The sequence below is a fragment of the Periplaneta americana genome, chromosome 15 (assembly GCF_040183065.1).
Source record: "Periplaneta americana isolate PAMFEO1 chromosome 15, P.americana_PAMFEO1_priV1, whole genome shotgun sequence".
NCBI classification, from domain to species: Eukaryota; Metazoa; Arthropoda; class Insecta; order Blattodea; family Blattidae; genus Periplaneta; species Periplaneta americana.
In genome coordinates, this window is record NC_091131.1 from 82,731,833 (window position 1) to 82,759,208 (window position 27,376).

The 27,376-nt window shown below is 34.9% G+C and overlaps 1 protein-coding gene across 8 annotated transcripts in view; it reads right to left on the bottom strand.

Moving 5' to 3' along the window:
* Rbp6 (RNA-binding protein 6) overlaps window positions 1–27,376 on the bottom strand; it is a 1,547,649-nt gene that overhangs the window by 890,466 nt on the left and 629,807 nt on the right. The window contains exon 1 of one of the 8 annotated variants that reach the window (XM_069847738.1): window positions 22,032–25,194. The exons of the other annotated variants lie outside the window; for them this stretch is intronic. The gene's annotated coding sequence lies outside the window, so the exon portion shown is untranslated. Of the gene's footprint in view, window positions 1–22,031; window positions 25,195–27,376 lie in introns of those variants that run through there. 8 annotated transcript variants of the gene reach the window in all.

Consider the following 27,376-nt stretch of genomic DNA (forward strand, 5'->3'; position numbering starts at 1 on the left):
ATTTTCTCCTGCCCGCAATCGGTCCCTATTCAGTGCAAGATTAATCCAGTCTCTATCATCATATCCCACCTCCCTCAAATCCATTTTAGTATTATCCTCCCATCTATGTCTCGGCCTCCCCAAAGGTCATTTTCCCTCTGGCATCCCAACTAACACTCTATATGCATTCCTGGATTCGCCCATACGTGTTACATGCCTTGCCCATCTTAAACGTCTGGATTTAATGTTCCTAATTATGTCAGATGAAGAATACAATGAGTGCAGTTCTGCGTTGTGTAACTTTCTCCATCCTCCTGTAACTTCATCCCGCTTAGCCCCAAATATTTTCCTAAGCACCTTATTCTCAAACACCCTTAACCTATGTTCCTCTCTCAGAGTGAGAGTCCAAGTTTCACAACCATGCAGAAGAACCGGTAACTGTTTTATACTTTCAAACTTTAAGATTTTTTGACAGCAGACTAGATGACAAAAGCTTCTCAACCGAATAATAACAGGCATTTCCCACATTTATTCTGCGTTTAATTCCCCCCCCCCCCGAGTGTCATTTATATTTGTTACTGTTGCTCCAAGATGTTTGAATTTTTCTACCTCTTCGAAGGATAATCTCCAATTTTTATATTTCCAATATTTACAATATTCTGGTCACGAGACATAATGGTCCGATACTTCCATTTACTGAAAGCGTGAAAACAAAAATTAGTCACACTTAATTACCACAATTTAATAATTGAACAGCAAACTTTCAAAAAGCAGTTCGTACAAAATTAAAAATGGCTTTAAATAATTTTTTGTGTAAGCCACCATATTATACACAAGATTTTCGTATCAAAACACTAATTTTCGCAGTTATGTAAGTATGAGGTTAGTTTAGATAATGTTAATGTTATGTTTTATTTGACGACGCTCGCAACTGCAGAGGTTATATCAGCGTCGCCGAATGTGCCGGAATTTTGTCCCGCAGGAGTTCTTTTACATGCCAGTAAATCTACTGACATGAGCCTGTCGCACTTAAGCACACTTAAATGCCATCGACCTGGCCCGGGATCGAACCCGCAACCTTGGGCATAGGAGGCCAGCGCTATACCAACTCGCCAACCAGGTCGACGGTTGGTTTAGATATTTTTCATCTTCTATACCGCGGTTTTTTATTTTTCTTTAAAAATAAAGCGTATATAAAAAAACTGCGTTTTGAAAGTCCATTACTCAATACTCTTAAGCACAATGAAAAAAAAAAAAAATCATATTTTTTACAATGTATCGTGAGACTAGTTTCTTAAGTTCTCTGATCGTTTCAATGAACGCCCATAAACTTTCCCCCACTCTTTTAGAGTGTATTACACCCGCATATGTAATCTATAATTATCGATAACCGGAGCTCAGGCAACGGGGCCAAAATTAAATAATTGAAGCAGAACAATGCATAATTTCGTCACCCATGACCATTAGTGTGTTTTAAATGCGTTACTTACGTTACTATTTGCTTAAATTTGTTACTTTTTGATTACCTGCGTTATCGGTGCATACCCTCATTCATAATTTCGTCACCCATGACCATTAGTGTGTTTTAAATGCGTTACTTACGTTACTATTTGCTTGAATTTGTTACTTTTTGATTACTTGCGTTATCGGTGCATACCCTGATTCAAGAGAGTGACTACTTTTCCTAAATTACTCCAATTATCCCAGTAATAGAACAGTACAGTGATGCTTTTACCATTCGATCAGTGCTTTCAGCAGGCTTATAGTTATTAGCACAGTACTTAACACGTTGTTCATTAAAATTGCCTCACAGATTTTGCGCGTAATTTACTGTAGTGAACATTGCTTATAAAGTTTCAAATATTTTACAATAACTGTGGAATAATGGAATAGATAGGGGAGAGTCGGGTAGTATCGGACATCGGGTAGTATCGGACAGTGCGTTTCTTTCATCTACAACCATATGGTAGTACCTGAATGACATGGTTACGTTTCTCTATGCGACATTACAGAAACGTAACCATGTCAATCAGGTACTGTCATCGTGTGGTAGATGAAAGAAACTCACTGTCCGATATTACCCGATGTCCGATACTACCTGACTCTCCCCTAAACTTTCTTATTCTATCGTGAAAGCCAGTCGTCCTCCTTCGTCAAGTGGTTAACACATTTGTCACTGGATTGCAGGAACGCTCGTTCAAATCTGGTCTAGAGAGATGGATATTTATTACTAAGATTACTTAAGGGTGATAAAAATGAAAGAAAATTTCCGTTGAAAAGGAAGTTAAACTGCAAGTTTCGTGCAGTAGATTTACGGTATCTAAAGGAGTCCTGTCCTAAATGAGAGGGATGCTGAAAAAATTACATGCCATTTCTCGTCCACGACAAAACTTAAAGATAACAGAATGGGTCCATAAACAGTAACCTACCAGTGAGTGGGATAGTCCCACACGCCACCTACAATCAGTATCAAAACTATTGTAAACACCAATACGTATTAAAATGTATCATCTTAGACAAAAAAAAAAAAAAAAAAATGACCCGCTCCATACGCAAAGTCCCCTTCGGAAGGCTTTGATTGATCTTGTGACAGCTTAGGTTTACAACTGAATAAATTTCTTATGCAAAACTCGGTTGTCTTGTTTGCCGTTTTATCTGTCTGCTTGTATATCAAGTATTATAAATAATCTAGATATATTCAACACGTAAAATAAATGCAAAATAAAAATATCCTTTCCCTAGTCGTATGAAACAGGCGATGCCCGAAGATGGATTTAGACAAATTCACGCTTTAGGAGATCTCTCATTTTTTGTGCCTAAGACTGTACACAGGAAAACAAATTGTGAGAGAGACGATAAATTCATAATGAAAAAAAAATGATAAAAAATACAAACATATACCATTAAAATACAAACAGACAGGCTAAAAGGAAAACGATTCATTTTAATAACCTAAATACTCGATCTCAGATCACCGGTACATAACACCTTCCAATACTCTTCATCATTCACCGTTTCAATTTCTCGTCATTGGAACTCCCTACCTCTTACCTTAAGGAGCTGTCAGACATTTACTAATTTCAAAACCCTTAGACTGTCAGCTTTCCTAAAATATAATTTTTTCTAATAACTTATATGATTTTTATTTTTAACATATAATTTTTTTTTATTTTAACAATTACTTCGATTCACATTACTATAATTGTTTGATTCTTAGAATTACATGTAACTAAACTTGCTTCCATATTATTACCATTATCACTATTATTATTATTATTATTATTATTATTATTATTATATCATTATTATTATTATTATTATTATTAATTGTATATTGTTGCTGTACGTCTGTCATTTTTACATTTACTATTGTTTTAACACTGGTTGAGTGAAAGAGATGGCTTTATGGCCTTAACTTTGCCAGTAGAAATAAATCTACTAAATAAGTAAATAATAAACTTTCAGTGCACATAGTATGCGAAATATTCCACGCACAAGATTTTAATAAAAATAAAATTGGTATGTCAGCGCATACCGAAAGCAGGATCAGGAACTTGCCTGAGCACCATGATCATGGTGCATAATACTAATTTGTATTCCAAATATCAAGGGTTCGAACTCGGGCGCCGCCAAACATGACAGGTTTCCCTTATTGCTACTAGACAAACGCCGCGCCAGAACCTCAACACATGTCACGTCCAAAGCCAGTAGTACCATTCCAGCATCCATAATAATCCTACCGGTCAACCTCGATACCATATATCACCTACAGTTGATACAGTTGCGTTCAAGAGAGCAATAGTACTATGCTGACAGCTTCATTATACACGATTAGTTCCTTTCTCATATTGTTTTAATTTCAGAGCACCTCATGAATAAAATACTTAATATTTTAAGTGTTTGTCTTTATAAAATAAAAGGTAAGTTGATGAAGATGATAAATAGAGAAAGACTAAATTTTGTTGTTAAATTTTTAACGACCCTGTATCGACTACTGAGCGCTGATTAAATTGTGACAGCGAGATGGTATATCGTCGGCTTAGAGTGTAAACCTCCTAACTGCCAAAGAGAAAATTTTTACAAGGGAAGCAAAAAACTAAGTTTAAATTAACTTGAGGACAGGGCTGGACAGCAAGAGCGGATTCTACTCTCTCACGGGGAGCCATATTATTTCTCTTCATCCCCTTTCTTCCCCGCCGAACACCGCGCAGTGTTGGTTCAGTGGCGGATGAATATTAAGCGTCCCCGTTTAGAGACTTGTTCTGCTCCCGATGCCCAGCCCTGCTTCAGGACCAAATCCAAAGTACAGGTACAAATGCCACCTGTACTTTGAATTTGGTCCTAAAGTTTCAGAATTAATTTAAACTTACTTTTTTGGTTCCCTTGTAAAATTTTCTCTTTGGCGGTTAGCAGGTTTACACTCTAAGCCGACGATATGGCGAAATGAGGCCGAGGATTCGTCATAGATTACCTGACAGTCGCCTTACTGTTGGGGAAACTTCGAAAAAAAAAAACTCAACCATGTAATCAGCCCAAGAGGGAATGGAACCCACGCCAGATTGCAGCTCCGGAACAGAATGCGCTACTGCCTGAGCTACGCTTGTGGCTGTGTTGTTAGTACTTTTGTTTATGAACTGATGGTAGAACTTCTTAACGCGAAAGGATAAGAATAGTTTAAAAATACGTTTTTTTGGGGGGGGGGGGAAATCATTTATTTTAATTCGTAGTTGATTTATTTATTTCATGATTTCAAACTTTTCTTCTTTCTGCCCAAAACTTCATGTTACCTATTTTTTTCCCTATTTTGCTTTCTTTCTGTAATTCTTGAGGTATTGTATGTTTCCCACAGAATGTAGTTTCATGACTTTTTAAATTACATTGCACAACATATCGTCGTTTTTCCTACAATAACTCCTATGTGAAAAATATAAAATCTTTCAGTAGGAAGAAAAAACACATTTATTTATCGTATGGCAGCCGTACATAGGAGACTGTGAATTTTTACATTTTCGAAACAAAGACATATAATTACATATAGGGGATTTTATTATTTGCTGTATCACTAGGCTATATAAGTTATTTAATAGAGCAAATATCTGTAAATCGATAAATATGTCACATAGGAGTTATTGCAGGAACAACGACGAATGTATGTGTTCTTGCACAGCCCCTACATATGAGTTATACTCGTTGGGGCATACTCAAATAATAAAAAAAACAATGTGTGTTGTGAAAATATCTTATTTTTTAAATTACATTTCCATTAACGTGTACATGGGGGATTATAATACTTCATTGTTCATACTTATTGTAATTTCCACAATTTGAAACAATATCTGTTCGATATAATGTTTAGGGCCATATGTATCGTTAAGTGCCCAAGGCATGCGGTTGCACTCATAAACATGCCGGCAGTCCGAAACTATGCATGGCATCTTCTCGTACTACTTGGAGGAACGCAGTACAGCCAAGGAAACTGAAGAAAACCTTCAGAGTGTGACGGGAGCGCGATAGCGTAATGCTTAAGATGCTACGCTACAAAGTCACGGGTTTAATTCCTGATTGGGTCATGGGATTTCCAATTGCATTTATCGGTTGCACTTTTCAGGGGTCGACACAGCCACTAACAGAAATGAGTGACAGGGAGTTTTTCTTGGAAGAAAAGTTTGCAAAGACATAGCACTGAATTTTCTACTGAAACTACTGCCGATTGTCTGAAAGGGATGGCCTTAAATTCGCGCTGCCTTATAGGCCTCCATGGCCTGTAATAGGAATAACTTTTTTTGCTCGACCATGCCGAAATGTAGTAATTATACATCTGGTAGTAGCCCTTTAATGCACCTCATTAAAGTACACCTATTCATTATAATTCAGTTGTTCAGCCAATGAGAAATCAACATTGTACCATTATAAAACCGCAAGTATCGATTATTCTCGGATATGCAATCGAAAGACAATTAGCGAAAAGTCACGGAGGCTGGAAATCCAATACTGTCGCAGAAGGTTATGTTCTGTTACTATAATAATTAGCGTTAATTGTAAATAATATTCAAATAAATTCAATTTGTCATCTCGTTTTTCAATTCTAAATCAATTTCCAGGTTATATCAAGACTAATCTTCATGTTATTCTCTAGATTATATCAAGGTCAATGACATTCGTGCCTCGGAAAAAATCAATACTTTCGCGTCTGCGCACATCTCACAATTCAGGTCAATTCCGCTCCTCACTTACATAACCATAACATGAATACTTATGAATAATTTCAAGTTAGAAATATGGTCGAGCATAAAAAGTCGTATGAAACTTGCCTATAATGGTAATTAAGACGCTCGTATGAAAATTATGAAACTCGCTTGCGCTCGTTTCGTTAATTACTACCATTATAGGCTCGTTGCATAATGTACTATTATCAGTGCACAATGTAGAAAAGTGGTTCGACAAAAATTATAGCACATCTTTTTAATTAATGAGATACTGAATCAGACTACGTTAGGAATGGGTTGTTTTCTTTCAACATCTATTCTTTTATATGGTTTACACAAGTTCTACACAATTTTGTAACAATTTTATTTGTATCATTGTGTTTCCTTATACTATTCTTGGAAATATATTATATAAAATATCCGAAAGCTTCGTGTCTTTTCTTATTTACTACCTTATTACATCTTACCTTTATGCGCGTATTGGAGAAGATTCCAATACACGCAAGAGTTCGTTAAAAGCAATATTCTCAATTAAATGTAGGCCTACTCAGATGGTGTTCAGAATGTTCACAGAAAAACAATTGAAGTATATCGTCGTTGTTCCTGCTATAACTCCTTGTGCAAAAGACAACATTTTTCAGTAGGAAGAAAAACACATTTATTCATTCTATGGCAACCGTACATAGGAGACTGTGAATTCTTACATTTTCTAAACGAAATATAATTGAATGTAGGAGATTTTATTATTTGCTGTATCATTATTTAAGTTATTTAATAGAGAAAAAATCTGAAAATCGATAAATACTCGTATGTCGCAAAGGAGTTACTGCAGGAACAACGACGATACAATAACTTTATTGCAGAATTTTCTAATTATTGCAGTTTTCAGTTGTGTCCGCAAATATCCTAAGTTTGATATCTTTCCAATCCTACCGTATTATAAAATAACACAATATGACATTACATAGTACAATCTATTAGAGAATGCAATACAATGTTAATGTAATGTATTTGAGGTTACATTATTGTGTTCTATGCTTTCCTCCAACTAACTGTTCTAGTAAAATATCGATACAATATCTCACACTAGGTCACGACACAACACGGAAGAACACAATCACACGCCTACATGAGTGATTTCAATTTATAATTCAGAGTAAAGGTGAACCATATACTTTTCTTAGAAAGTCTAGTAAGAGAAACGCCCACCGTTATCGACGATTTCCTGACCTGATCGCAAACATAAAAAACAAATTCATGGATTGTCACTATCTAACTGGTAGTCGTGCATACAATATTTTCTCGGCACTGAAAACTCTCGGGTTGAATTTACAGTTTCTATTTCTCTGAGTTCAGAGTCAGATGCCACTTATATTTCGAAACGTTCGATGACACCTATAATGTATCATGGAGTAAGAATCGCATTAAAATATATATGTCCTTCCTATCAACAACATGCTATATATTTACTGAAAATCGTATTCAAAGAGATCTTAGTTCAATTGTGTTTAGATGTTTCAATATATCGTAGACTACATAAAATCTATTTTATCAGAATTTGGTATGACTTTTAACATTAGGCCTAGCTGATATAAGTGAATAAGAGATACAAAAACATTAAAACTCCGGAAATAACTCGCCAGTCTTACAGCATCTGCTTCGTGATAAGTTGTCATTAAGTAATTCTAACAATACCAGTCATTCAGTTTTTTTTAGACTTGAACAAGTTCAAAATTAATTTCCTTTGACTCTTTAATATTAAAAAATACGGGGAATCAAACAGTATTAAAATTTTCTTCAAAGTTTGACTGCGATATTTAAAACTATATTACATATCATTAAGCTTACTTAAAATTAGCTGGGCGGGTGTTAGCATATTTGCATGTTTTATTCCTTATTTGGAAATCATATCCTACCATTAGTCAAAAGCGTTTTAAGAGACTGCAACACAGACGACAGGAAGTTATAGTGCATATATAGGCCTAAGTTATATATTTTTTTCTCAAGGGTTAGTGCATAGTTTCCGCTTTTAGTGCATGTAAATGCATGTAGAGTAAAGGTTGGTACTATTGTGAAACGAGTAATATTGTGATAATTCTTTTTAAGAATTTATTACAATTTTACTGAGCGAGAGAAAGATCGGTTTTTTGCTTCAACGTACGTATTAAGGGAATGTTCGTGGACAAGTTGCTGCACAAAACCGGTTCTTCTCTCGCTCAGTAAAATCTTATTAAATTCTGAAAAATAACTATCACAATATTACTCGTATCACAGTATTACTAGCCTTTACCCTATTCGTTTATTTTTTATCTATCGACCTTAAAAAAATTAATGTTAAAAATGGAAAATTGAAAATAGTAATATGCAATTTACGAAAAACTGAGACAGGTAGTTACATTTCAATATTATTTAATTATAGCAATTTAACGACATGCAGATGGCTGCACCACAACAATCAATAAAATACTCGTTATTAAACTCATTGCCCTGTACAAATGTAATGTTGTGACATCCGAACAATTCTCCATCATCATCATCATCATCATCATCATCATCATCATCATCATCATCATCATCATCATGACTTAGGTATCTCGGCCTGTTCGGGTCTCAAATTAAGAAAACTGATCTCTCCATCCCTTTGGTTGACCTTCTTGCAGTCTATTTGTATTTTTGTGTCTATTTTGGAGTCCGGTATTCTTCCATCCCAAGAATATTTTCGAAGTAACCTTCCTGGTCATCTATTACTTTTTCATTTAAGGGGACATGTATGATTTTTAAAACGTCCACAATTTTATCCAAAATTTGTCAAATTTATACTAGCCTACATAAACAGGCGTACAATACTATTATCTGTACAAAATTTGGTAGCCTACCGTTAGGGCTAACAGTTTTGAAATTATATATTTTAAATATATTTTATATTGACATCACTGAAAAGACTCTTTGCAAGAAAGTTTTCAAAATTTTTGTACAAATTAGCTCAAACCTTGAAAATAGTCATGGCAATAAAAAATAATTAGCTTTTTGAGCTCAGTCTAAGTAGACAGCCGCAATAAATCTTTAAATTTCATGAATATACCATTACAACATATTTGAATCTAAGTGCAACATAATTTCATATCAATATTTCATACAAATCCTAATAACATTTTATTTATCAACATTTAATTGACCTATGTCAGAAGTTTCAGACCAATCTGACAATAACTGTTGTGCAAGGAGCTTTTTTATTCAATAAATTGTTTAAAAATTTACAGTCGACAAAACAGAATTTAAAAAAAATCTCTCAACTCACTCACGCATAGCATGTTTGGCCACATTTGATTACATCGCTAGATCATAGATGTCCAATTGTAACTCGTACGAGGTAACCCCTGGCGTAAGCAACCCGCAGCGCATATTTTTAAGGTTGTTTTTCCTATATCATATGGAAAGTTATTGACCTTAGCAGAGCATGCTTCACGTGCAGTATCTCCTGGTTCTATAGGCGTTTGGACACCCATGGGCTAGATCATTTAAAACGGTCTCAAATTTAATTACGACCATAAAAACAAAAAAGTCGATTTTGTTAATTTTTCAGCATTATTTCATCACAGTGGCTTAAATTAAATGGGACTATGTTTAGTTTCATTCAAATGTCTTCATTTTTATTATTATCTGTTCTCTTATAACCTCCACTGCTCTTAACATTCTCCTCTCTACTGGTTTTCTTTCTTTTCTGCTACGTTTTCTTTATATGTCCTCGTATTAGATGCGTCTGGTAGAATTGATCACGAAAGATAAAATATGAAGATGGGAGATCTGTGAAAAAAAATGATAAATTATACAAATATATAGTTGTTTATTCCCTTTTTACTGTATGCTATGCACTCTCAAAATTATTTTATTTTGTATAAGTATGAGTTTCGTGAGAAAATTAACATTAATTTACCCTCAAAAATACTCAAACTCGTTTGTCTTTATGTAATTACAATTAAATATATTCCTCTAAAGTACTGAAAGGCCTACGAAGTATTAATTTGATTTTCAGATATACATGGACTGAAATATTCCCCACTAAAAATTAAGGTTCATCATTCAAGTAACAAAATTCACCCACATATTTTAATTCTTATTATATGAACAAACTTACATCACTTTAAACACAGATTTTCTTCTCTTTTCAGCCATTGAGTATCTGACTGAAAACTTCAGGTTGTTTATGTAGCACTTAAAACTAAATTATATTTAAAATTGCATTAATCTAAATAAATACCCTAAGGATAATTTGAAGCCCAAAAACAAAGTTTAGCGCGAAACTTAAGAGATTCACATACATTGTTTGGTTATCCTTGAATTCCTCCTACGTTGCTGGACCTTTACATATATTAGTTTAAAGAAATTTATTACATAAAAATTTGGCACAATATTCTTGGAACAACAAGAAATCCTGCAGAGACAGGGAATCGATAAATAAAGAATTTATCACTACCTCATGATTGCAGTTAGGGCTTCTGTAACTATTATACACTGATGAATTTTGTGGCTCTGACTAAATATAATGTACATCCCTTGCATGGTCATTTAGTAATCAAATGCGCCACCACTGTGCCGCAGCTGCGGGCATACTTTTTATAAAAAGATTTAATTATATTCCATAGTCAGTCCAATGGAATGCTTTCAAAATGCAAATTTAACAGAGAAAAACTGAGTCACACGCAACTGGACTGTGTTGTTAGCATGGACAACCCTGAAATATGTCTTAGTATACTTCTTATCGCTGTTGGTCTCTTTCCGCTTTCGGGAACGGAGGACACACAACATAATAGCAATTCATTACTTCCATTCTTACGCCTAGGAACATTATTTCTGTTCCAAGAGACATTACCAATTAGAATCGGAGCGTGGCACCCATAAAAAAAGAAAATCCGTAGATATTACCACAGATAGTAGCAGCAAAGGCATTTCTCTCCTGCAGTGGAGCGCCGTGAGCGGAAGGCAACCCAACTAACAGGGAAGTAGGACAGGGTCTCGACAAGTTTCTGCACAGGCGCATTACGAAACTGTTACTGCCCGCGTGTTAAATTATGCGGAAGGTCACTGTAGCATTACAGGGCAATACCGGATGATTCCCTGTGTATTGACGTTAACCGTAATTTTACGCCAGTGTATTTCCGAACACGAATCCGCTTTATTGTAACAACCCAGTATTTAAATGTATCCATATGCAAAACACATTTCTATTAATATGTAAACGCGTTAATAATAATAATAATAATAATAATAATAATAATAATAATAATAAATTTATGTGCGATGAAGCCCTAATAACCATGAATATAAAGTTAAAAATCCAATACGTTAACTCAGTGAAAAAATAATAGACATGTATGTCGCTTAATAATTTAACCTTATCTATCATTATCAATTCCATTATTCCCGCAATAAAATTACTGAATTTTTTTAAATTTACGACAGAAGCCGGATTTTAAACTTATGTTTACAATGTTTCGAAGAACTATATCTGTCACACTGTGACAACATTTCTACAACTGAAGGGATGTTTTGGAAAAACAACTACTTTTAGACCAAAAACATAAATTTTTAGGAGAAATATAAACCTATCTGGCATGGGCATTGTTAACACTTCAAGTATTAAATTCAACATGCCGTTTCTTAAGGTTTTTTAGAAACTTGGGAAAGCTGAAGTACATTTACAACTTAAATTGCCTCATAGAAATACATGTGTAAATGTAGGTAACTGTGGACAATGGTTGTTTAAAAAAAATACTCTGTTGTGGCTGAAGTGTGCCTCTCCTTTAATCTTCTTTTTTATTTATAGCCTGTTTCTTCTTCTTTTATTGCTTAAGTTTCTTCCATGGAGTTACTTCACCTAAAGATGGCTCCATAACTAATACAATAATTGACGTGCTAAAGTATTTTTCTCTGAGGTGATTTTTGCCGCGTACGTAAGAAGCAGTACTGTAAATCTACTATAGTTTAAAATTAGCCTATATGGATAAGTGTCTCAAGATTATATGAACGGGGTATTTGTAAATGTTACCATCGTCCTGGCTGGACAATGGCTGTTTTCACAAACCAGTCTTTGGACTATGGTTGTTTTATGAAAATCACTGAAAATTTTCACTCTCGTAACAACTAATTAAGTAGATGGCTGCTACAATACACTCACTACACGCTTAATATCCCAAATTTGAATTTTCTGGACTACCTATGGTTCCTTTTTTTAACTCTTCATTTATTTGCTTGGCTGTAATTGATAAATGCAAAAATATTATGTAAGTGTAAGAATATACAAGTAATAAGGAAATCTTCCGCGTTTCTCACTATATGGTCATATAGTTGGTTTCTAAGGGTGTACTGATATACAACGATTGATGCTGAGTGAAAGCTGTGGTCGTGGAATCGAATCCTGACTAGGGGATGAAAGTTTGTCCGAGTCAATTTGACGCCTTTGTCATCTCGTCGTCCTGCTAATCCCACGTCACTAGACTTCCACTGTATGTCCGACCTGCGTCATCAACAGAAATCCATTGTTAGGGAAAAATTTCTCTACGGATAAAAAAAACTCTCTAACGATAGTACTGATTACTATCTCGTTTTTTTCAGGGATAGAACAAAACAAAACACTGAATTCTGAAAAAGAACACAAGAACAATAAGAAGCCCAAGAAAAATAAAACGATGATACAGTAGAGACTAACGATTGTGATTTTTTTTTTTTTACTTTTTTAGTTGGTTATTTAACAACGCTGCATCAATTACCATTATTTAATATTGATGGGATTGATGACAGCGAGGTGGTATTTGGCGAGATACGACTCAGAATTCGCCATATATTACCAGACATTCGCTTTACAGTTGGGGAAAAGCACGAAAATAATCCAACCACGTAATCAGCTCAAGTGGGAATCAAACCCTCGTCTCGGCGAAACTCCGGATGGGCAGGTAAGCGCCTCAGTCAAGTGAGCTACACCAGTGCCTGGCATGATGGCGCAGAAGAATAAGATGGTGTTGGTGGTGGTATCGCGGTGACTATTACGACTCATTTCCTTGATGTATGAAAATAAAACAGTGAAAATACTGAGATAAAGAAAGTAATACATTTTATGAAATTATGGATCATACACTGTTCTTGTTTAAGATTTCCTGATTTTTGTTGATAGCGCCCTTTTTACAAAACACCATCGATATACTAAGATAGAATAAAATAAAACAAGTCCAGATTAAACTTAATGATAAGACATGAGTGACAAGCTGATTCTGACGTGACTGTACCTCGTTGTGTTCTGAGTAATAAACACGTATTTTCTAATTTCATTGGTCTCTTAATTCCGTCGTAAACCGCATGATTAAATTCGGTTTTACGCATGTAAGGAAGGTGATCAGGGAGATAGAGCTGAGAATATTACAGTGCGTTAGTCGACTCCCCCCATTCTCAATTTCGAAGCTTGTATGCCATTATTAGCAAGGTGGTGCGCTAATGTACAAGGCTGAAATCGATTCTGCAATTTATACGCTGCCTATTGAAATTTATAGTGTTGGCATAGGGATCAGCGGTTGTTGTCATAAAGAGATACCGGCTCCTTGCAGGGTTAAAAATCGTTAACTTAAACTTTCTTATTATACAAAGTATAGGACAAGTTTTAGCGACGCTAACCGAAAGTCTAGAGCAGTGGTCGTCAGCATTCGCTGAAATGTGCAAAGGGTAAGCGGTGCCGTCCCGTGTGCACCGTCGTGCAGCAGGAAGTGGTAGAGAGCATACCCGCTAGCAGCTACGAGTGCACCATGGTGCACTGTGTTCTCCGCGGGTAAGAGATGCTAGCCCCAGGGTGCTCTGCGCTGACGCTGTCTAGAATGTATTAATTTCAATCCGGGAATCCTAGATCAAATTAAAAAATTCTGGTTTTGCAAACCTTATTCCAGTAGAGCCATTTTAGTTCCAAGTATCCCTAAATATATAATCATCTTTGTCACAGGTGTAAAAGCAAACGGAAAACTAATACATTATATACATTTTTCAGAATATTATATTCTCGTATAGCTGACATTTTTGGATAGACGTGTTCAGAAAAACAGCAGCAGTATGAGGAAGACGATAAAGAGAAAGAGAAGAAGGATAAAGAGAATGGATTAATAAAGAAATGAAGAAACAGAAAATGAGAAGAAAAAATGTATGAAGAAAAAGAGTCAATATAAGATCGCTGAAGAGAAGTGGAAATTAGGCGCATAAAGAGAAGGCAGGAAAGGTGAAGAACAAAGAAGAGGTGAGAAAATCATAGGGAGTAACAAGAAGACGAAACACATAAGGAACAAAAAGAATGAAATGAAATAATTAATATTAAACAGGCACAGTGCCGTCACGAGCTGTGTGACGGTTGTCCAACAGTAAGTGAAGTTTTATGACTTATTATTTATATTACGCGTTTCAGCCAGATGTGTATCATAAAGTTTTGAGAAAGTGTCAGCTAACTTTATGTAACTGAGTCTTACATCAACTGCGATGAAGGTGGTGGTGGTTCGAGGTAGCTCACGAAATAGAAAGGGTGCATTGGGATGAGGGTGTTTGGCCACTAATGAAACCAAAACAAATTATGTACGGGCCGTTAATTACCAAACTTTGGAACACAAGCGAGGGTGGGGAAAGGGTGAGGAGCAGAAGCAAAACGGCAAAGCGTGAACGACCTAAACAACCCCGTAATGTGGGAGGAAAGAAAAGATCGGGACCCTCATCTGCTCGCGTACGGCCCACATCAGTTCTTGGTTATTATTTGTACCTTCATATTGTAAACTTTCGACATAGGCAATGTGCTTGTATAGGGGTTGAGCAGAATGGCTAAAGTTTGGAGGGTTATCTCAGTTCTGTGGTCAGTCTTGTTTGCCTATACTTGAACATCGAGAGTACTGGATGTGACGCCAATCATCCCAGATATTTCGTGACAAACCAAAGTCAAACAACCTGACTCTGCACAGCGATACTAGATGGCTTCGAGTCGAAACTGGAATTATTTGGACAGTATCGGTTTTAAGGAAGGATGCAACGGTAACTTATGAATGGGGAAGTATTTGTTTTGACGCCTTAAAAAAATTGAAAGTAAAGCATTCAAATTAGCTCAACTTTAAGCATTAAGTGAGGTAGAGGAGACAAAAAAGAAAGCAGAGCTGGAAAAGGAAAAAAAAATTATTAAAGTCAAGTAGAGGATAAAATTATAGGGACGAAAAAAAGGGAAAAGAAATTGAACATAAATGAAATATAAAAAGAAAAAACGAAAAACCATTATAAAATAAAAAGAAAGAAAACAATAGCAAACGAGTATGAACAAGAAAAAGAGGAAAATGAAAGAGAAAAATAAAATAGAAGAAAACAGAAAGTGAAGAAAATGGAAAATAGAAAACGAGAAAGAAAAAATAAAAATGGAGAGATGGAAAGAAAGGGAAAACCAAGGAGGAGAAAATGGAAAGATAATAAAATCGAAAGAAGAAGAAAAAAATTGAAGAAAAAATAAGGAAGGATGCAACGGTAACTTATGAATGGGGAAGTATTTGTTTTGACTCCTTAAAAAAATTGAAAGTAAAGCATTCAAATTAGCTTAGCTTTGAGCATTAAGTGAGGTGGAAGAGACAAAAAAGAAAGCAGAGCTGGAAAAGGAAAAAAAATATATTAAAGTCAAGTAGAGGATAAAATTATAGGGACGAAAAAAATGAAAAAGAAATGGAACATAAATGAAATATAAAAAGAAAAAACGAAAAACCATTATAAAATAAAAAGAAAGAAAACAATAACAAACGAATATGAACAAGGAAAAGAGGAAAATGAAAGAGAAAAATAAAATAGAAGAAAACGGAAAGTGAAGAAAATGGAAAATGGAAAAAAGAAAGAAAAAATATAAATGGAGAGATGGAAAGAAAGGGAAAAACAAAAGAGGGAAAACGGAAAGATAATAACATCGAAAGAAGAAAAAATTGAATAAAAAAATAAACGCAAAAGTAAAAAATGGGGAGAAAAGGAAAGGATGAACAAAAGAGAAGGAAATACTAAGATGAAAAAGGCGGAAGTGACATAGGAAAGGACAAGAAGGAGAATACAAACGTAAAAAAGGAGATAAAAGACAAAGTTGAAAAGACAAGAAATATAATTGACAAGAGTGGAAAAGAGGAAACATACAATAAAAACGGAAAGGTAATTATGAGGAAAAGAAAAAAAGAGAGAAGGGGAAATGAAAAGGGAAATATTAAAAATGGAGGAAAACAAAAGAAAATTATGACAGAAATAAAAACAAAAAAGAAAAGAAAAAGATGGGGTTGGAGTTAATGGCGGAGGAAGATATTATGAAAGTGGTTTCCTCCGTTTAAATCGATCAATTTTTGCCTCATTTAAGTGCTGTTCCATATAGACGTATTATATTTCCATCGTCTCTGATACTATCTATAGGACTATGAATGAAGAATCACTGTAATTCTGTAGTAATAAACTATTACATCACAAGGCTGAGGAAATGAAATTCATTTGCCTTAGTTCTCTATTGCTCCGGGCCTCTCATTGCTCTTCTGTGATATTTGGCCTTTGCCACTTAGAAAATGTATAGAATTTACTGTCAGTCATTTCTCTAAATGTAAAATCTTACTGGTATGCTTTCAATCGTATAAATGAATTTGAAATTCAGGTAAAGCATTTTGCTGAATATTCATTAGAAAACAGGTCTAAAAGTAGATCGGAATTGTAGGTCATCCCCCTGACAGGAGAAATGCATTTCTATACAACCGGTCGCATCGATTCCGTAGTGCTGACTAGCATCTGAATTTTCTGTCTTTCAACCGACATGCGCAGTATAGGCCACACGCGGTACATCAATTCACATCTGAAAAGCGTTGCGTCAGAGCCATGTCTTAAAGTACACGCTTTCAAATTCCATTTCTTTTTAATCCCAAGACCAAGAGATGTATCCGCAAAACTTTCAGCGATAAATTTCTTGTGATAGACGAAGTAATATCAACTGCGAAAGGTGTGTGTGTGTGTGTGTGTATATGTGTGTGTGTGTTTGTGCATGCGTACGTGCGTGCGTCCACATACACACGACGATTCCTTTCATATAAAGTAAATGAAGATTTTTAATAATGCAATGCCAAAAGTTACAATGCTATATTATCATCTACGGATATTATTCAACCTTAAAAATGTCTTCATAATTCACGAGTCTTTTCAGATATTGGTAAATGGTTAAATAATTATAATAGTGATGTTCCATATACAAAGGCTTTCAAATTATATCATTTACGTTACTATGACGTGTGCCAACACTCGTAAAGATATTTGAAGCCATTTCGAAAAATTTGGAAGGATGTATTTCCTGTTGTGAACATTAATTGCAAAAGACTTTTAAACGTATCTGAAACATTTCCGAATTATGTTTCCTTTTTTCGGGGTTTCGGACAAGTAAACATGTAATTTTTGTATTCGTTATAAAAGACGCTGTAATATCTATTAGATTATTTAGTGTCGAAGAAACTGGTGACAGAGAGATGGTAATCGGCGAGATAAGGTCAAGATTCGCCATAGATTGCCTAACATTGGCCTTACGACCGGGGAAAATCTCGGAAAAAATCCAACCAAATAATTAGTCCAAGCGGGAATCGAATCCACGCTCGAGCGAAACTCTATATCAGCAGGCAAACGCGCTACTATCGAGCTAAGCCGATGGCTACGTAAACATGACATCTCTGGGTATACTGTATAAAGAAAATGCAAAAATGAACAATTTTATTATTCGATGCTGGAAAAGAAGTTTAGATTTTAGAAAGATGAATAGAGACAGATCAAAAAGATATGATGACATCGAGATAAACTTTCAACCTTAACATTAATTTTGCAATTGAATGAGTGAATGAATAAATAAATAAGGAAATAAATCATGTCAATGATGAAACGAATGAATGAATGAATGAATGAATGAATGAATGAATGAATGAATGAATGAATGAATGAATGAATGAATGAATGAATGAATGAATGAATGAATGGAGTGCGATTACATACCTCAATTTACGATAATTAAGTAGGAGTAATTTCATAATAATCTGTGCTCCAGTAATGTACAGAATTATGACGTGCAATTAAATTGTAGCTGACATAAACTGCTCGTATTTTTTTCCATCTACAACAGATAGAGGTATGTCACTTTTTAATTAGGCATATAAATATTTACACGTGGTAATTACATATTTTATATTTGTTATTCACATAATTTTTTGCACCATTAAGTGAAGGGAATTTGTTGGGTCAATTTAGTGAGCAATCACAATAAAAAAAGGAGTTTTTAAATAAGTAGTTAGAGTTGGCAATTCGGAAGACGGTAGTCTGCTAGCGTTTGCGTGGAGAGAGACAGATAGAGAGAGCAAGGCAGAGTACAACATTGCCACATCGTACTTCACGCGCACGTGCGATACAAATAGCGCAGGAGAGAATTTAAATTATCAAAAGGCAATAATGACCTTAGCCGTTAATGAATGTATGTAAATCCTCTTTCTTTCACTAACAATACTCTTTGCACGGTTCTCAATCCCACACCACATGCTTAGGCAGTCATTTCTTGCGCGTTGGCAACGTTGCAGCCAGCATCAAGATGGCCGGCAGCGTTCTGCTCGTCAACGTTTTTAAAATAATCATACACTTTGAACACTATTTTCCGCGCCTGCCTTTGCAATACTTGTCTTTTTACAGTCTCTTCTTTCATTTATTTACCTTACACACATACAGTAAATGTTAGTTTTGCTTATTCAATGTACTGAAACACTCACACGTGAACAAACGAACTCGGGAAGTACTTGTTATAGACTGATTCCGATTGGTTCTATTGTACAAACTTGTGCCAGAAATGCTACGGCGCATATAGCAGCTGACCGCCTTCGGAAATGCCGTCTAGTCTAGTCACATTAAAACTTTTTTTTTTCAAAACTAGGTACATTATTAAATCCTTACCGTCAAAATATTAATTCTAAAATCCCTATCAAAATAATGAACTTTAATGCTATGCACAGAATAGCATAGTTTATTCTGAGATACATTTTGCTTTACTCGTCTCGAACTTAATTCGTAAACGACGTCAACGAAATAAAGGATCCTTTCCAATTTATAAGGCAAAAATGTCCTTGTATCACCATTATACTCATCACGGAAGAGATCATAAATAGGCCTATAGGAGTTTAAACTAAAGAATTGGGACAAATTTCATAACAGAATTTTCCCAAACAATTTATTGAAGCCCAATATTGCACACTGCACAAGAAAATCAGTTCTATGTAGGGAGTAAAAAAAATTATTCTTTCGAAAATGTCAACAAATATATAGACCTATAAAGATGTAAATATAAAATAGACAAGTTTGGCTGCATTAGTAACAGTTGTAGCTACATATTCAGCGGGGCCGGGTTCGATCTGGTACGGAAGTGAAAGTTTGTCTCCCTCCTTGTTGCACTGAGCGTGCAACTCTAGCTTTGTTTTTGTCTTGCGTCACAGTGACTGCATTACCGAATGTCTAATGTTGATTCATAATTTTCACGATATTGTGGAGGGAAATAGTCGAAAAGTTTATTCCTGAAGGCGGACGATGATATACTTTGTGATAAATCAGCCGAAACCTTCATTATAAAGGTACTTTCCTATCGGTGATTCTGTACGTAGGATCTTGTATATGTGTACATATTTTAGCATAACTATAAAATTTCCAGTTCGTTTGTACATCTTACATCCCTAAGGGTAGGTGTAAATGTCATTTAATTTTATAGCTTTATTATAAAAGCTTGTTCAATCTAATAGTAAAAAGTATATATTTCAGATTAAGTAGAAAAATTGTTTCACTTGTGGGTGTTCACCAAAAATTGTTTTCTAGTCGATTAATTTATAATAAGGAGCATAGAAGTGTAAATACATTACTAACAATACGTAATGTTTTATTTCATTTATGAATTATCTTACAAAACATCTTCTGCTTTATTGTCAAATTATAAATATCCTAACATGTGTAGGGAAAGCCTAAAATCTCTTTTCAATGGAGGGTTCTTTTATAAAAAATATCTTTCTATCTTCTAATAGCAGACGTCACGTCGCGTTGAGAAGTTGTTCACCCCTGGCATTTCTCTCTAGACGGAAGCCATGTTCCTTCTCAATAACAACGTTGTGACCCAGGTCGGTTAATGTAGATTATTTAAATAATAAGTGCTATAGCGGTTCATTATTATATCAGTTACAAAAACATGACGTAATATCCAGGTTAAACAAGCAGTTATGAAATCTATACCAGATTTTCATACCAAGGCTTCAGTCTCATTTTATATTACGAGTGTAGCAATGCACGCAAAGAAATTATGCTTTCTACTTTAATCAATGTTACACGCAAGTTTCTATACTATAAACATTAAAGCGATATAAGAAGTAATTTGAATTGTTATCATATTATGTTATGTATTGATACTGAAGTGTTCAACTTTCCTTGAAAGTTCGGTGTCGTAAATATCAAGAAAAATCTACAGCTAAATTATTAAACTATTGACTTTTTCATTTCCAATATTGAGAGAAAGCTATTACGTCAAGACACGTTTCAACGAATGTTTCTCCTTCTTTATTTTGTTCTTTTGCGTTATCTTTTCCTCTTTTTATTTATTCTTACTTTCTTTTTTATCACTCTTTTCTCCTCTATCTCTGCAGCTTTGCATTCAACGTTTATTTTAAGATTCATGTAATGAATTTAAAAATAATAAACTCATCTATTTCAAACTAACATAAAAATACACACTCTGTAAATATTATAAGCGACATACCTTAGCATTTTATTGTTAAAAATAACCTACAAATTCGTCACTTCCGAGCCTGTTAGACGATCAATGCTTCCCCTCACCCCTTCAACCAGTAGTTCATATAAAAGTAAGGTAGTTAATGTGGAATCTAACTCCTTTCCTATCTGTAACCACAACACCACGTCTATGCGAAGAATTTAAAATTCACAATTCCTTAAAATCGTTATGCAAGTAATCCTATGAAAGCATTGAAATTGGATTAGATATTATTTTAAAATAAACTTTTCACTGTGCAATCCTACATAGCTAAAATTCATAGTGAACAAATCATATCCCTATATGAATATGCGAATTACAATACGTAAGATTTCAATAAATTTAAACACATGAAATAAATTTAAAAAATAACATTTATATATAAAAATAATACAAAATTAAACATATATGAACAAAAGTCTGGTATAATTAGTCTAAAATATAGAAGGAAGCCACTTCTACACGTTATAAACTTCACACTGGTTTCTCGTTGTCCACTGTAAAAATATTAAATGAAAAAAAAAAACTGTTTCATCTAATGGATTTGAAATATATATTTTTAAAAAGGGTAACAATTTCATTGATCATAAACCTAAAAATCTTTCCACGGTTTTCTTGTTAAGAGCGGCAAGAGCTAAGCTGGAATGAGAGAATGATGGCTAAGATATTAAGTATCACTAAGTATAATATTCTGGGTAAATGAAAACACAAAATTCCGCCCTCAAAGTATTACATCCGGTTCACAAAACCATTTTTCACCACAATCGACCTCCTTAACGAGGTATACAAGCTTCGATATGTATCGATGTAGGTCGATTGACCTCTTCCTCTTCTTCTTTATCACTCCTCTTCTTCCCTTTCCCCCACCCCTCTCCCCTCCCACCACAACCGGCCACCATCACAAAACAGTCATTGCCACATAGAATAATTTCACACATACATGCGTACAAGAAAATCGTGAAGCGATTAATCGATATTACTTGCAAACATCGACTATAATCGATATGCAGTAAACTTACGGTTTGACGGAGTAGCTGTCGCTGGTGTGTGGATCGCACTAAAGCAGTGTCCCCGGGATATCGTGGTTGCGTTTTGTACGGGCGGAGAGAAACACACAAGCCGAGTGCAATGGGAAAGGCACCAGCCAGCTAGTGAGCGAGCGAGCGAGCGGGGGAAGATTTTCGGGGACGGTGGTGCGGTGGTCCGGGGAAAACACATTCAGCAGCACCAGCAGCAGGGACCCCTAGCGCCAGGAGCCGGGGCTTTCGATAGGAGAGGAGGGGAGGCGAGGAGAGGGGAGATTCGCGCCGACGCTTTTCCACGTGACTTGCGCGAGACGGGAACCATGGTGAGCAGATACGAGATACATCGCGAAGATGAATAAAAACTGACCCCCTCCCACGTCAAGCAAATCGAACTTCGGTTATTTTTGGTTGTCCAGGTAACGATGCGATGACTTGGATTCAAAACGACAACAACAGTGGTACTACTTGTCGGTGATGGCGTATCAAGGCACGGGCCGAGGCACGGGGAGATTAACAGGATTCCATGTTAGTCACGGCGCAGGTCGTATGGATCTGACGACACTTCAGACAACACGCACAACTTCACGTGGCTCACTGATCTGGAGTCGAACCTTGGACTCATCTCATAAATATTTAAATATCGCCATATCAAGATGCTCTTTACCCTCCTCCCTCTGTTTTTTCTCGCCGATTTTTTTTTTCTATTTTTCCAATTCTCATCCTTTCTAGTTCTCTTCTCTTCACTTGTTCCCTCCTATCCTCTCTTTCTTCTTCCCCAATTCGCTTCATACTTTCGTCTTCTCTGATTTCCTTCATTATCTTTCCTCTTGTTCTTCTTCATCCTTAATTTTCTTCTCTAATTTAATTTTCTTTTTCTTCCTCTTCTGTAAATTCTGTCCCAATTCTCTGTCTTCTACCTTTTATCTTAACCTACTCCATTAAGCATCTTCGTTTTTTCTAATTCTCTTTGTTTCACCTTTTACTAATTTCCTTTCTTTTTCTCTTCTCCAATTTTATTACGTATCCTTTCCTTCTTCCAAAAAGAATCTGTAAATAAATTTCCCTTATGATCCCTATATCATTATTCACATTTTGAAATATAATTTATACAAAAGCACATAAGTTCTAATTTTAATTATTTATATTTATATTTATGTTATACGTATTGTAAACTTAGGTTTATCTTCTTGTTTTATTAATTAAAAAGGTACTCTTTACCAAGTTATGCAAGTCACTCTAGTGATAAGTAAATAAATTAATTAATCAGTTAATTCACAAACGAACAAACAAATAAATATAATAAATAGCTTTCCTCTTCTCTGATTCTCTTTAATGAATTTCCTTCCATCATCATTATCTCTCACTTTTATGTACTTCTTATTCTCCTCTAATGCCCATGTTTCTTTTCTTCTTCGTTCTACTTTCATCTCTTCCTCCAACTCCATTTTTTCCCTCTCCTACTTTAATAATTGAAGCGTTCTCTAGAACAAGGACTTAGCTACAAAATCTTTAATTTGACATACAAAGCATCAAACCTTATAAATCTAGTAGGCCTATAGCGTCATTGCGTAGAACGACATTCAGATATTTCTAGAGAGCGCTATGTTTGTTGGAGGGAAATAATATTTTGTCAGAAGGGAAATGTGTAATTGAGGATCTAATACATGCTCGAAACGGAAAGATGACGTAACGTACGTTAAGTTGTTATTCCAGGGAACGCCTTAATTGTTCTCTTTCTGTCATACTCCTATTGCTTTTTTAAATCCTTATTATTCTCTCATTATTTATCCTTCCCAATTTAGTCTCTTTCCACTAATTCGCTTCCTTTTCACGCATATTGTCTTTCTTCTACCTCTGGTCCTATTACTTGTAATGACTTATGTTTCTTATTCTCCTTCATCTCTTTCTCCCTGGCTTACTTTTCTCTCCAATTCCTTTTTGTTTCCTCATTCTACTCTTATCTTTTTCCTCCTCTTCTTCTCTATATTTCCTGTTTTCTTTATACTTTTCTATTCTTTTCTGTACTTTTTCTCTTCGTCTTTGGGCACATCTATTGTCAGGTAATGCTTCGGAACTCACAGTTGAATCTCTGAACATTGAGAAAAAGATAAGCGTAATTTCATATGAAGAATCGACAAAAATTGTAAGAATATATCTCATTAAAGCGCAAAGAACTCATTAATATTAAGACAATTAATATACTAACTTTTGTATTAAATTACTTCTATTTTCATACGTACACGTAATCTGTAAATTTTTATCCACAGATTGCAAATTCGTGCATGTAAAAGAAAAACTAGAGATTTTATTATCAGTAAACAATATAAAATTGTATGACTATTTGCTACGTGAATGAACGTAAATATACTCGTAAAATCCGTCTTCAGAAATATATAATCATAAAATGAGAAAATTTGATCCATCCCTACATCATAATATGTTTTAAAACCAGATCAAAATCAAATTTTTGCCGTTTACGAAATAGTGTCATAAAGTATATATTGCAGTTTCATTGCATCATTTATTGTTAAGGTGTATGAGCTGAATGAAACCTCAGAACTGCAGATAACTGCATCAAGCTATAATCAAGCCTTAAAGATACCGTACGTGAAAAGATTGCAGAAGACTCTGTAAAAAAACAGCAATTTCCGTTAGACATTTTGATACAACGCATTCATATAGTTTACGTGTTAGCAAAATTTATGAAAGAACCCGGTAGTAGTTAATATCCGCAATTTCCCTCATTTTTCAGTCTAAATGTTTATAAGTAGTACATATAAAATCATTACATTGTTTGCAAGTTGAGTTTTGATAATAAATATCAAGAACTTTACAGCTAAATCACTAATTCTTTTCAACTACCATCGGTGTAAAAGATGCTATTTTAAATGTATATGCTACCTCGTATATGAACGTGGATGGATATGATTACATATCGATATTTCTAATTGATATGGTCCCCTTTTTCCTGCCAGAGATCTGAAACATTTGGGGTGTGCTACTGTTTTCATTCATTTTTATTCATAAGATAAAGGAAATTTCGCATTCAAGAATTTGTTACATGGGACCAACGGCTTTAATTCATCGTCCATGGAAGCAGCATTCAGGATTTTCCATCTAAAAATCTGTATTACTCTCGGGATAAGATTGAAATTGCATATCCTTGGTCCAGAAAAAAACTTAGATAATCACCAGACCATTACGAGTGACTATTAGTTTCATTGACACAGATGGCGTTAAGGGAATGATTTCGAGAAAAGAAATCTAAGCTCGAAAACGCAATACAGTGGACTCTCTTAAGTTCGAATGGACAGAATTGAAAGTTCAGTCCAATATGGGTAGTGGATGTGGCAGGTGAAATGAATACAAATTCTTATTGGTTATCCATCAACGAATACAGTACTGTACTTGCATTTCCTGCCCGCCCCGAGACTTATGTATGCGCTTCTAGTACCACAGTGGGTTTCGACAGTTCCGTCTCACAAACAGCACAACGCAGTCTGTCTCCTGTAGTGGAAGGAATAAATATTGTACGTTAAAGGAAAAATTAAATATCCTGAAACTTGTTGAAGGCGTAGTCTCTGTCTCAAATAGAAAAAAAGAAGAGTTCATTAATTTAAAACCAGTGATTAAATATGGATGTCCTAATCAATAAAATATTCTGTTTTCCTTTAACAAAAGTATCTACAAGACACAGAATCGATTCCAATTCAAATGGCAAACCCATTTCTTAGTGCCCGTATAGGGGCTTGTCTAATTCTTCTACGTAAGCAGTCGAACTATAGGATGTCGAACTTGTTTTCTGTCGAACTTAAGAGCTTCCACTGTACTAATTTTCAGCACTACCTCCTAAAAAAAATTGTCACTGCGCCTGAGAGACATGCCCCATACAATACTGGCAGACGTTATTTGACGTGCGCACTATGGAAGTAAGTTGTCTTTATTTCCCTAAGTGCTGTTGATCTTGTGTTGTTTTCCTACACTGCACTATCATCTTCGATGCAGAAAGGTCACGTAAACAGCTATAGGCCTATGGTGTATTATGAGCTTCACATTATTCGTGACAATATGATAATACATCTCGCAATGAGGCAAGAATGGATGTATTCTACTGGGTGCAATATTGAATAAAATGAATGAATGAAAGGTGGAATTTGGAAGAGAAACATTAAAAGATAGCGAAAACGCGTTCTTGAAATGGTATTTGAGGCTGAGAAAAACTAAACATGTGAACTCAAAGCCTCTTGGCCACTTATCTCACTCCGAGACTTCTATGATAACAGCAATGGAGACCTTGAAGAATGATGGGTCCGGGAAAGAAGATAGTGGGATGAAAAAGGAGGGTAGTAAAAAGAAGCGGATGTAGGCCTATAGAGAATGTGAATAGAGCAAGTAGTGAGAAACGAGAGGGTAATAGTAAAGAAAAGCAAGTATATTATCTAAGGAAATGGTGGATCAGTGAGGAAAAGAAATAGCAGCGGTATCTATAGGGTCTATAATGAAAAGACGGAGATTAGTGAATGAGTAATAATAATAGATCACCGTGTTTTAAGTAAGGATTAATGCGTATGATAAGAAATAAAGAGTATAATAAAAGAAATACACACAGATACATTTTCTCAAGTACACGGAATTGTTTTTATAAATGTAGTGGACCTAAGGAAAAAGAACTTACCTTTAGAATATCTATAAACATACGTATTATTACGATATAATAAAAAAACTTTTTTGAACGACGAGTCAATTTTTTAACTTTGCTAACAAAATCATTAGGCTATATTTTGAATAAATATAAATTTTAAAACAAATTTCTATTAATAATGCTATATGAGTAATTAATTGTCCCTAGTTCGACCCTTCAATACTTACAACATTTCTATACCACAAACCGCATAACTTTAATATTTCTTCAATTCATTCAAATAGGGTAAATATTTAAAACGATTACATTTGAAGAGTCCACTGAAAGAATGATGGATGTCATTTGGAATACATTTTGCAGGAGAAGCAATTGAAAGTTTGAAATGCTTAGCGCTCAAAGCTTAAATGTGATTTTCCGATCATTACTGGACAATGACTATCAGTGTTAATTCCATATAACTCTCTAAGTACATTCTATATGTCTTAAGCTATGCATTGACAGTCTTGGTTCATTTTCGATAAGAAAGTGACATCCATCGTTCTTGCAGTGGACTCTTCATTTTCTAAACAGTCTTCGTTCATTTCGATTAGTATTGGAGAGTGAGATTCCAAAACGCGTTCAGTCCATTTTTATTAAAGGACTGGTTTAGTTTTTTTTTTTTTATCCGCCAGTCTACGGACTGAGCGAGTTACAAGAG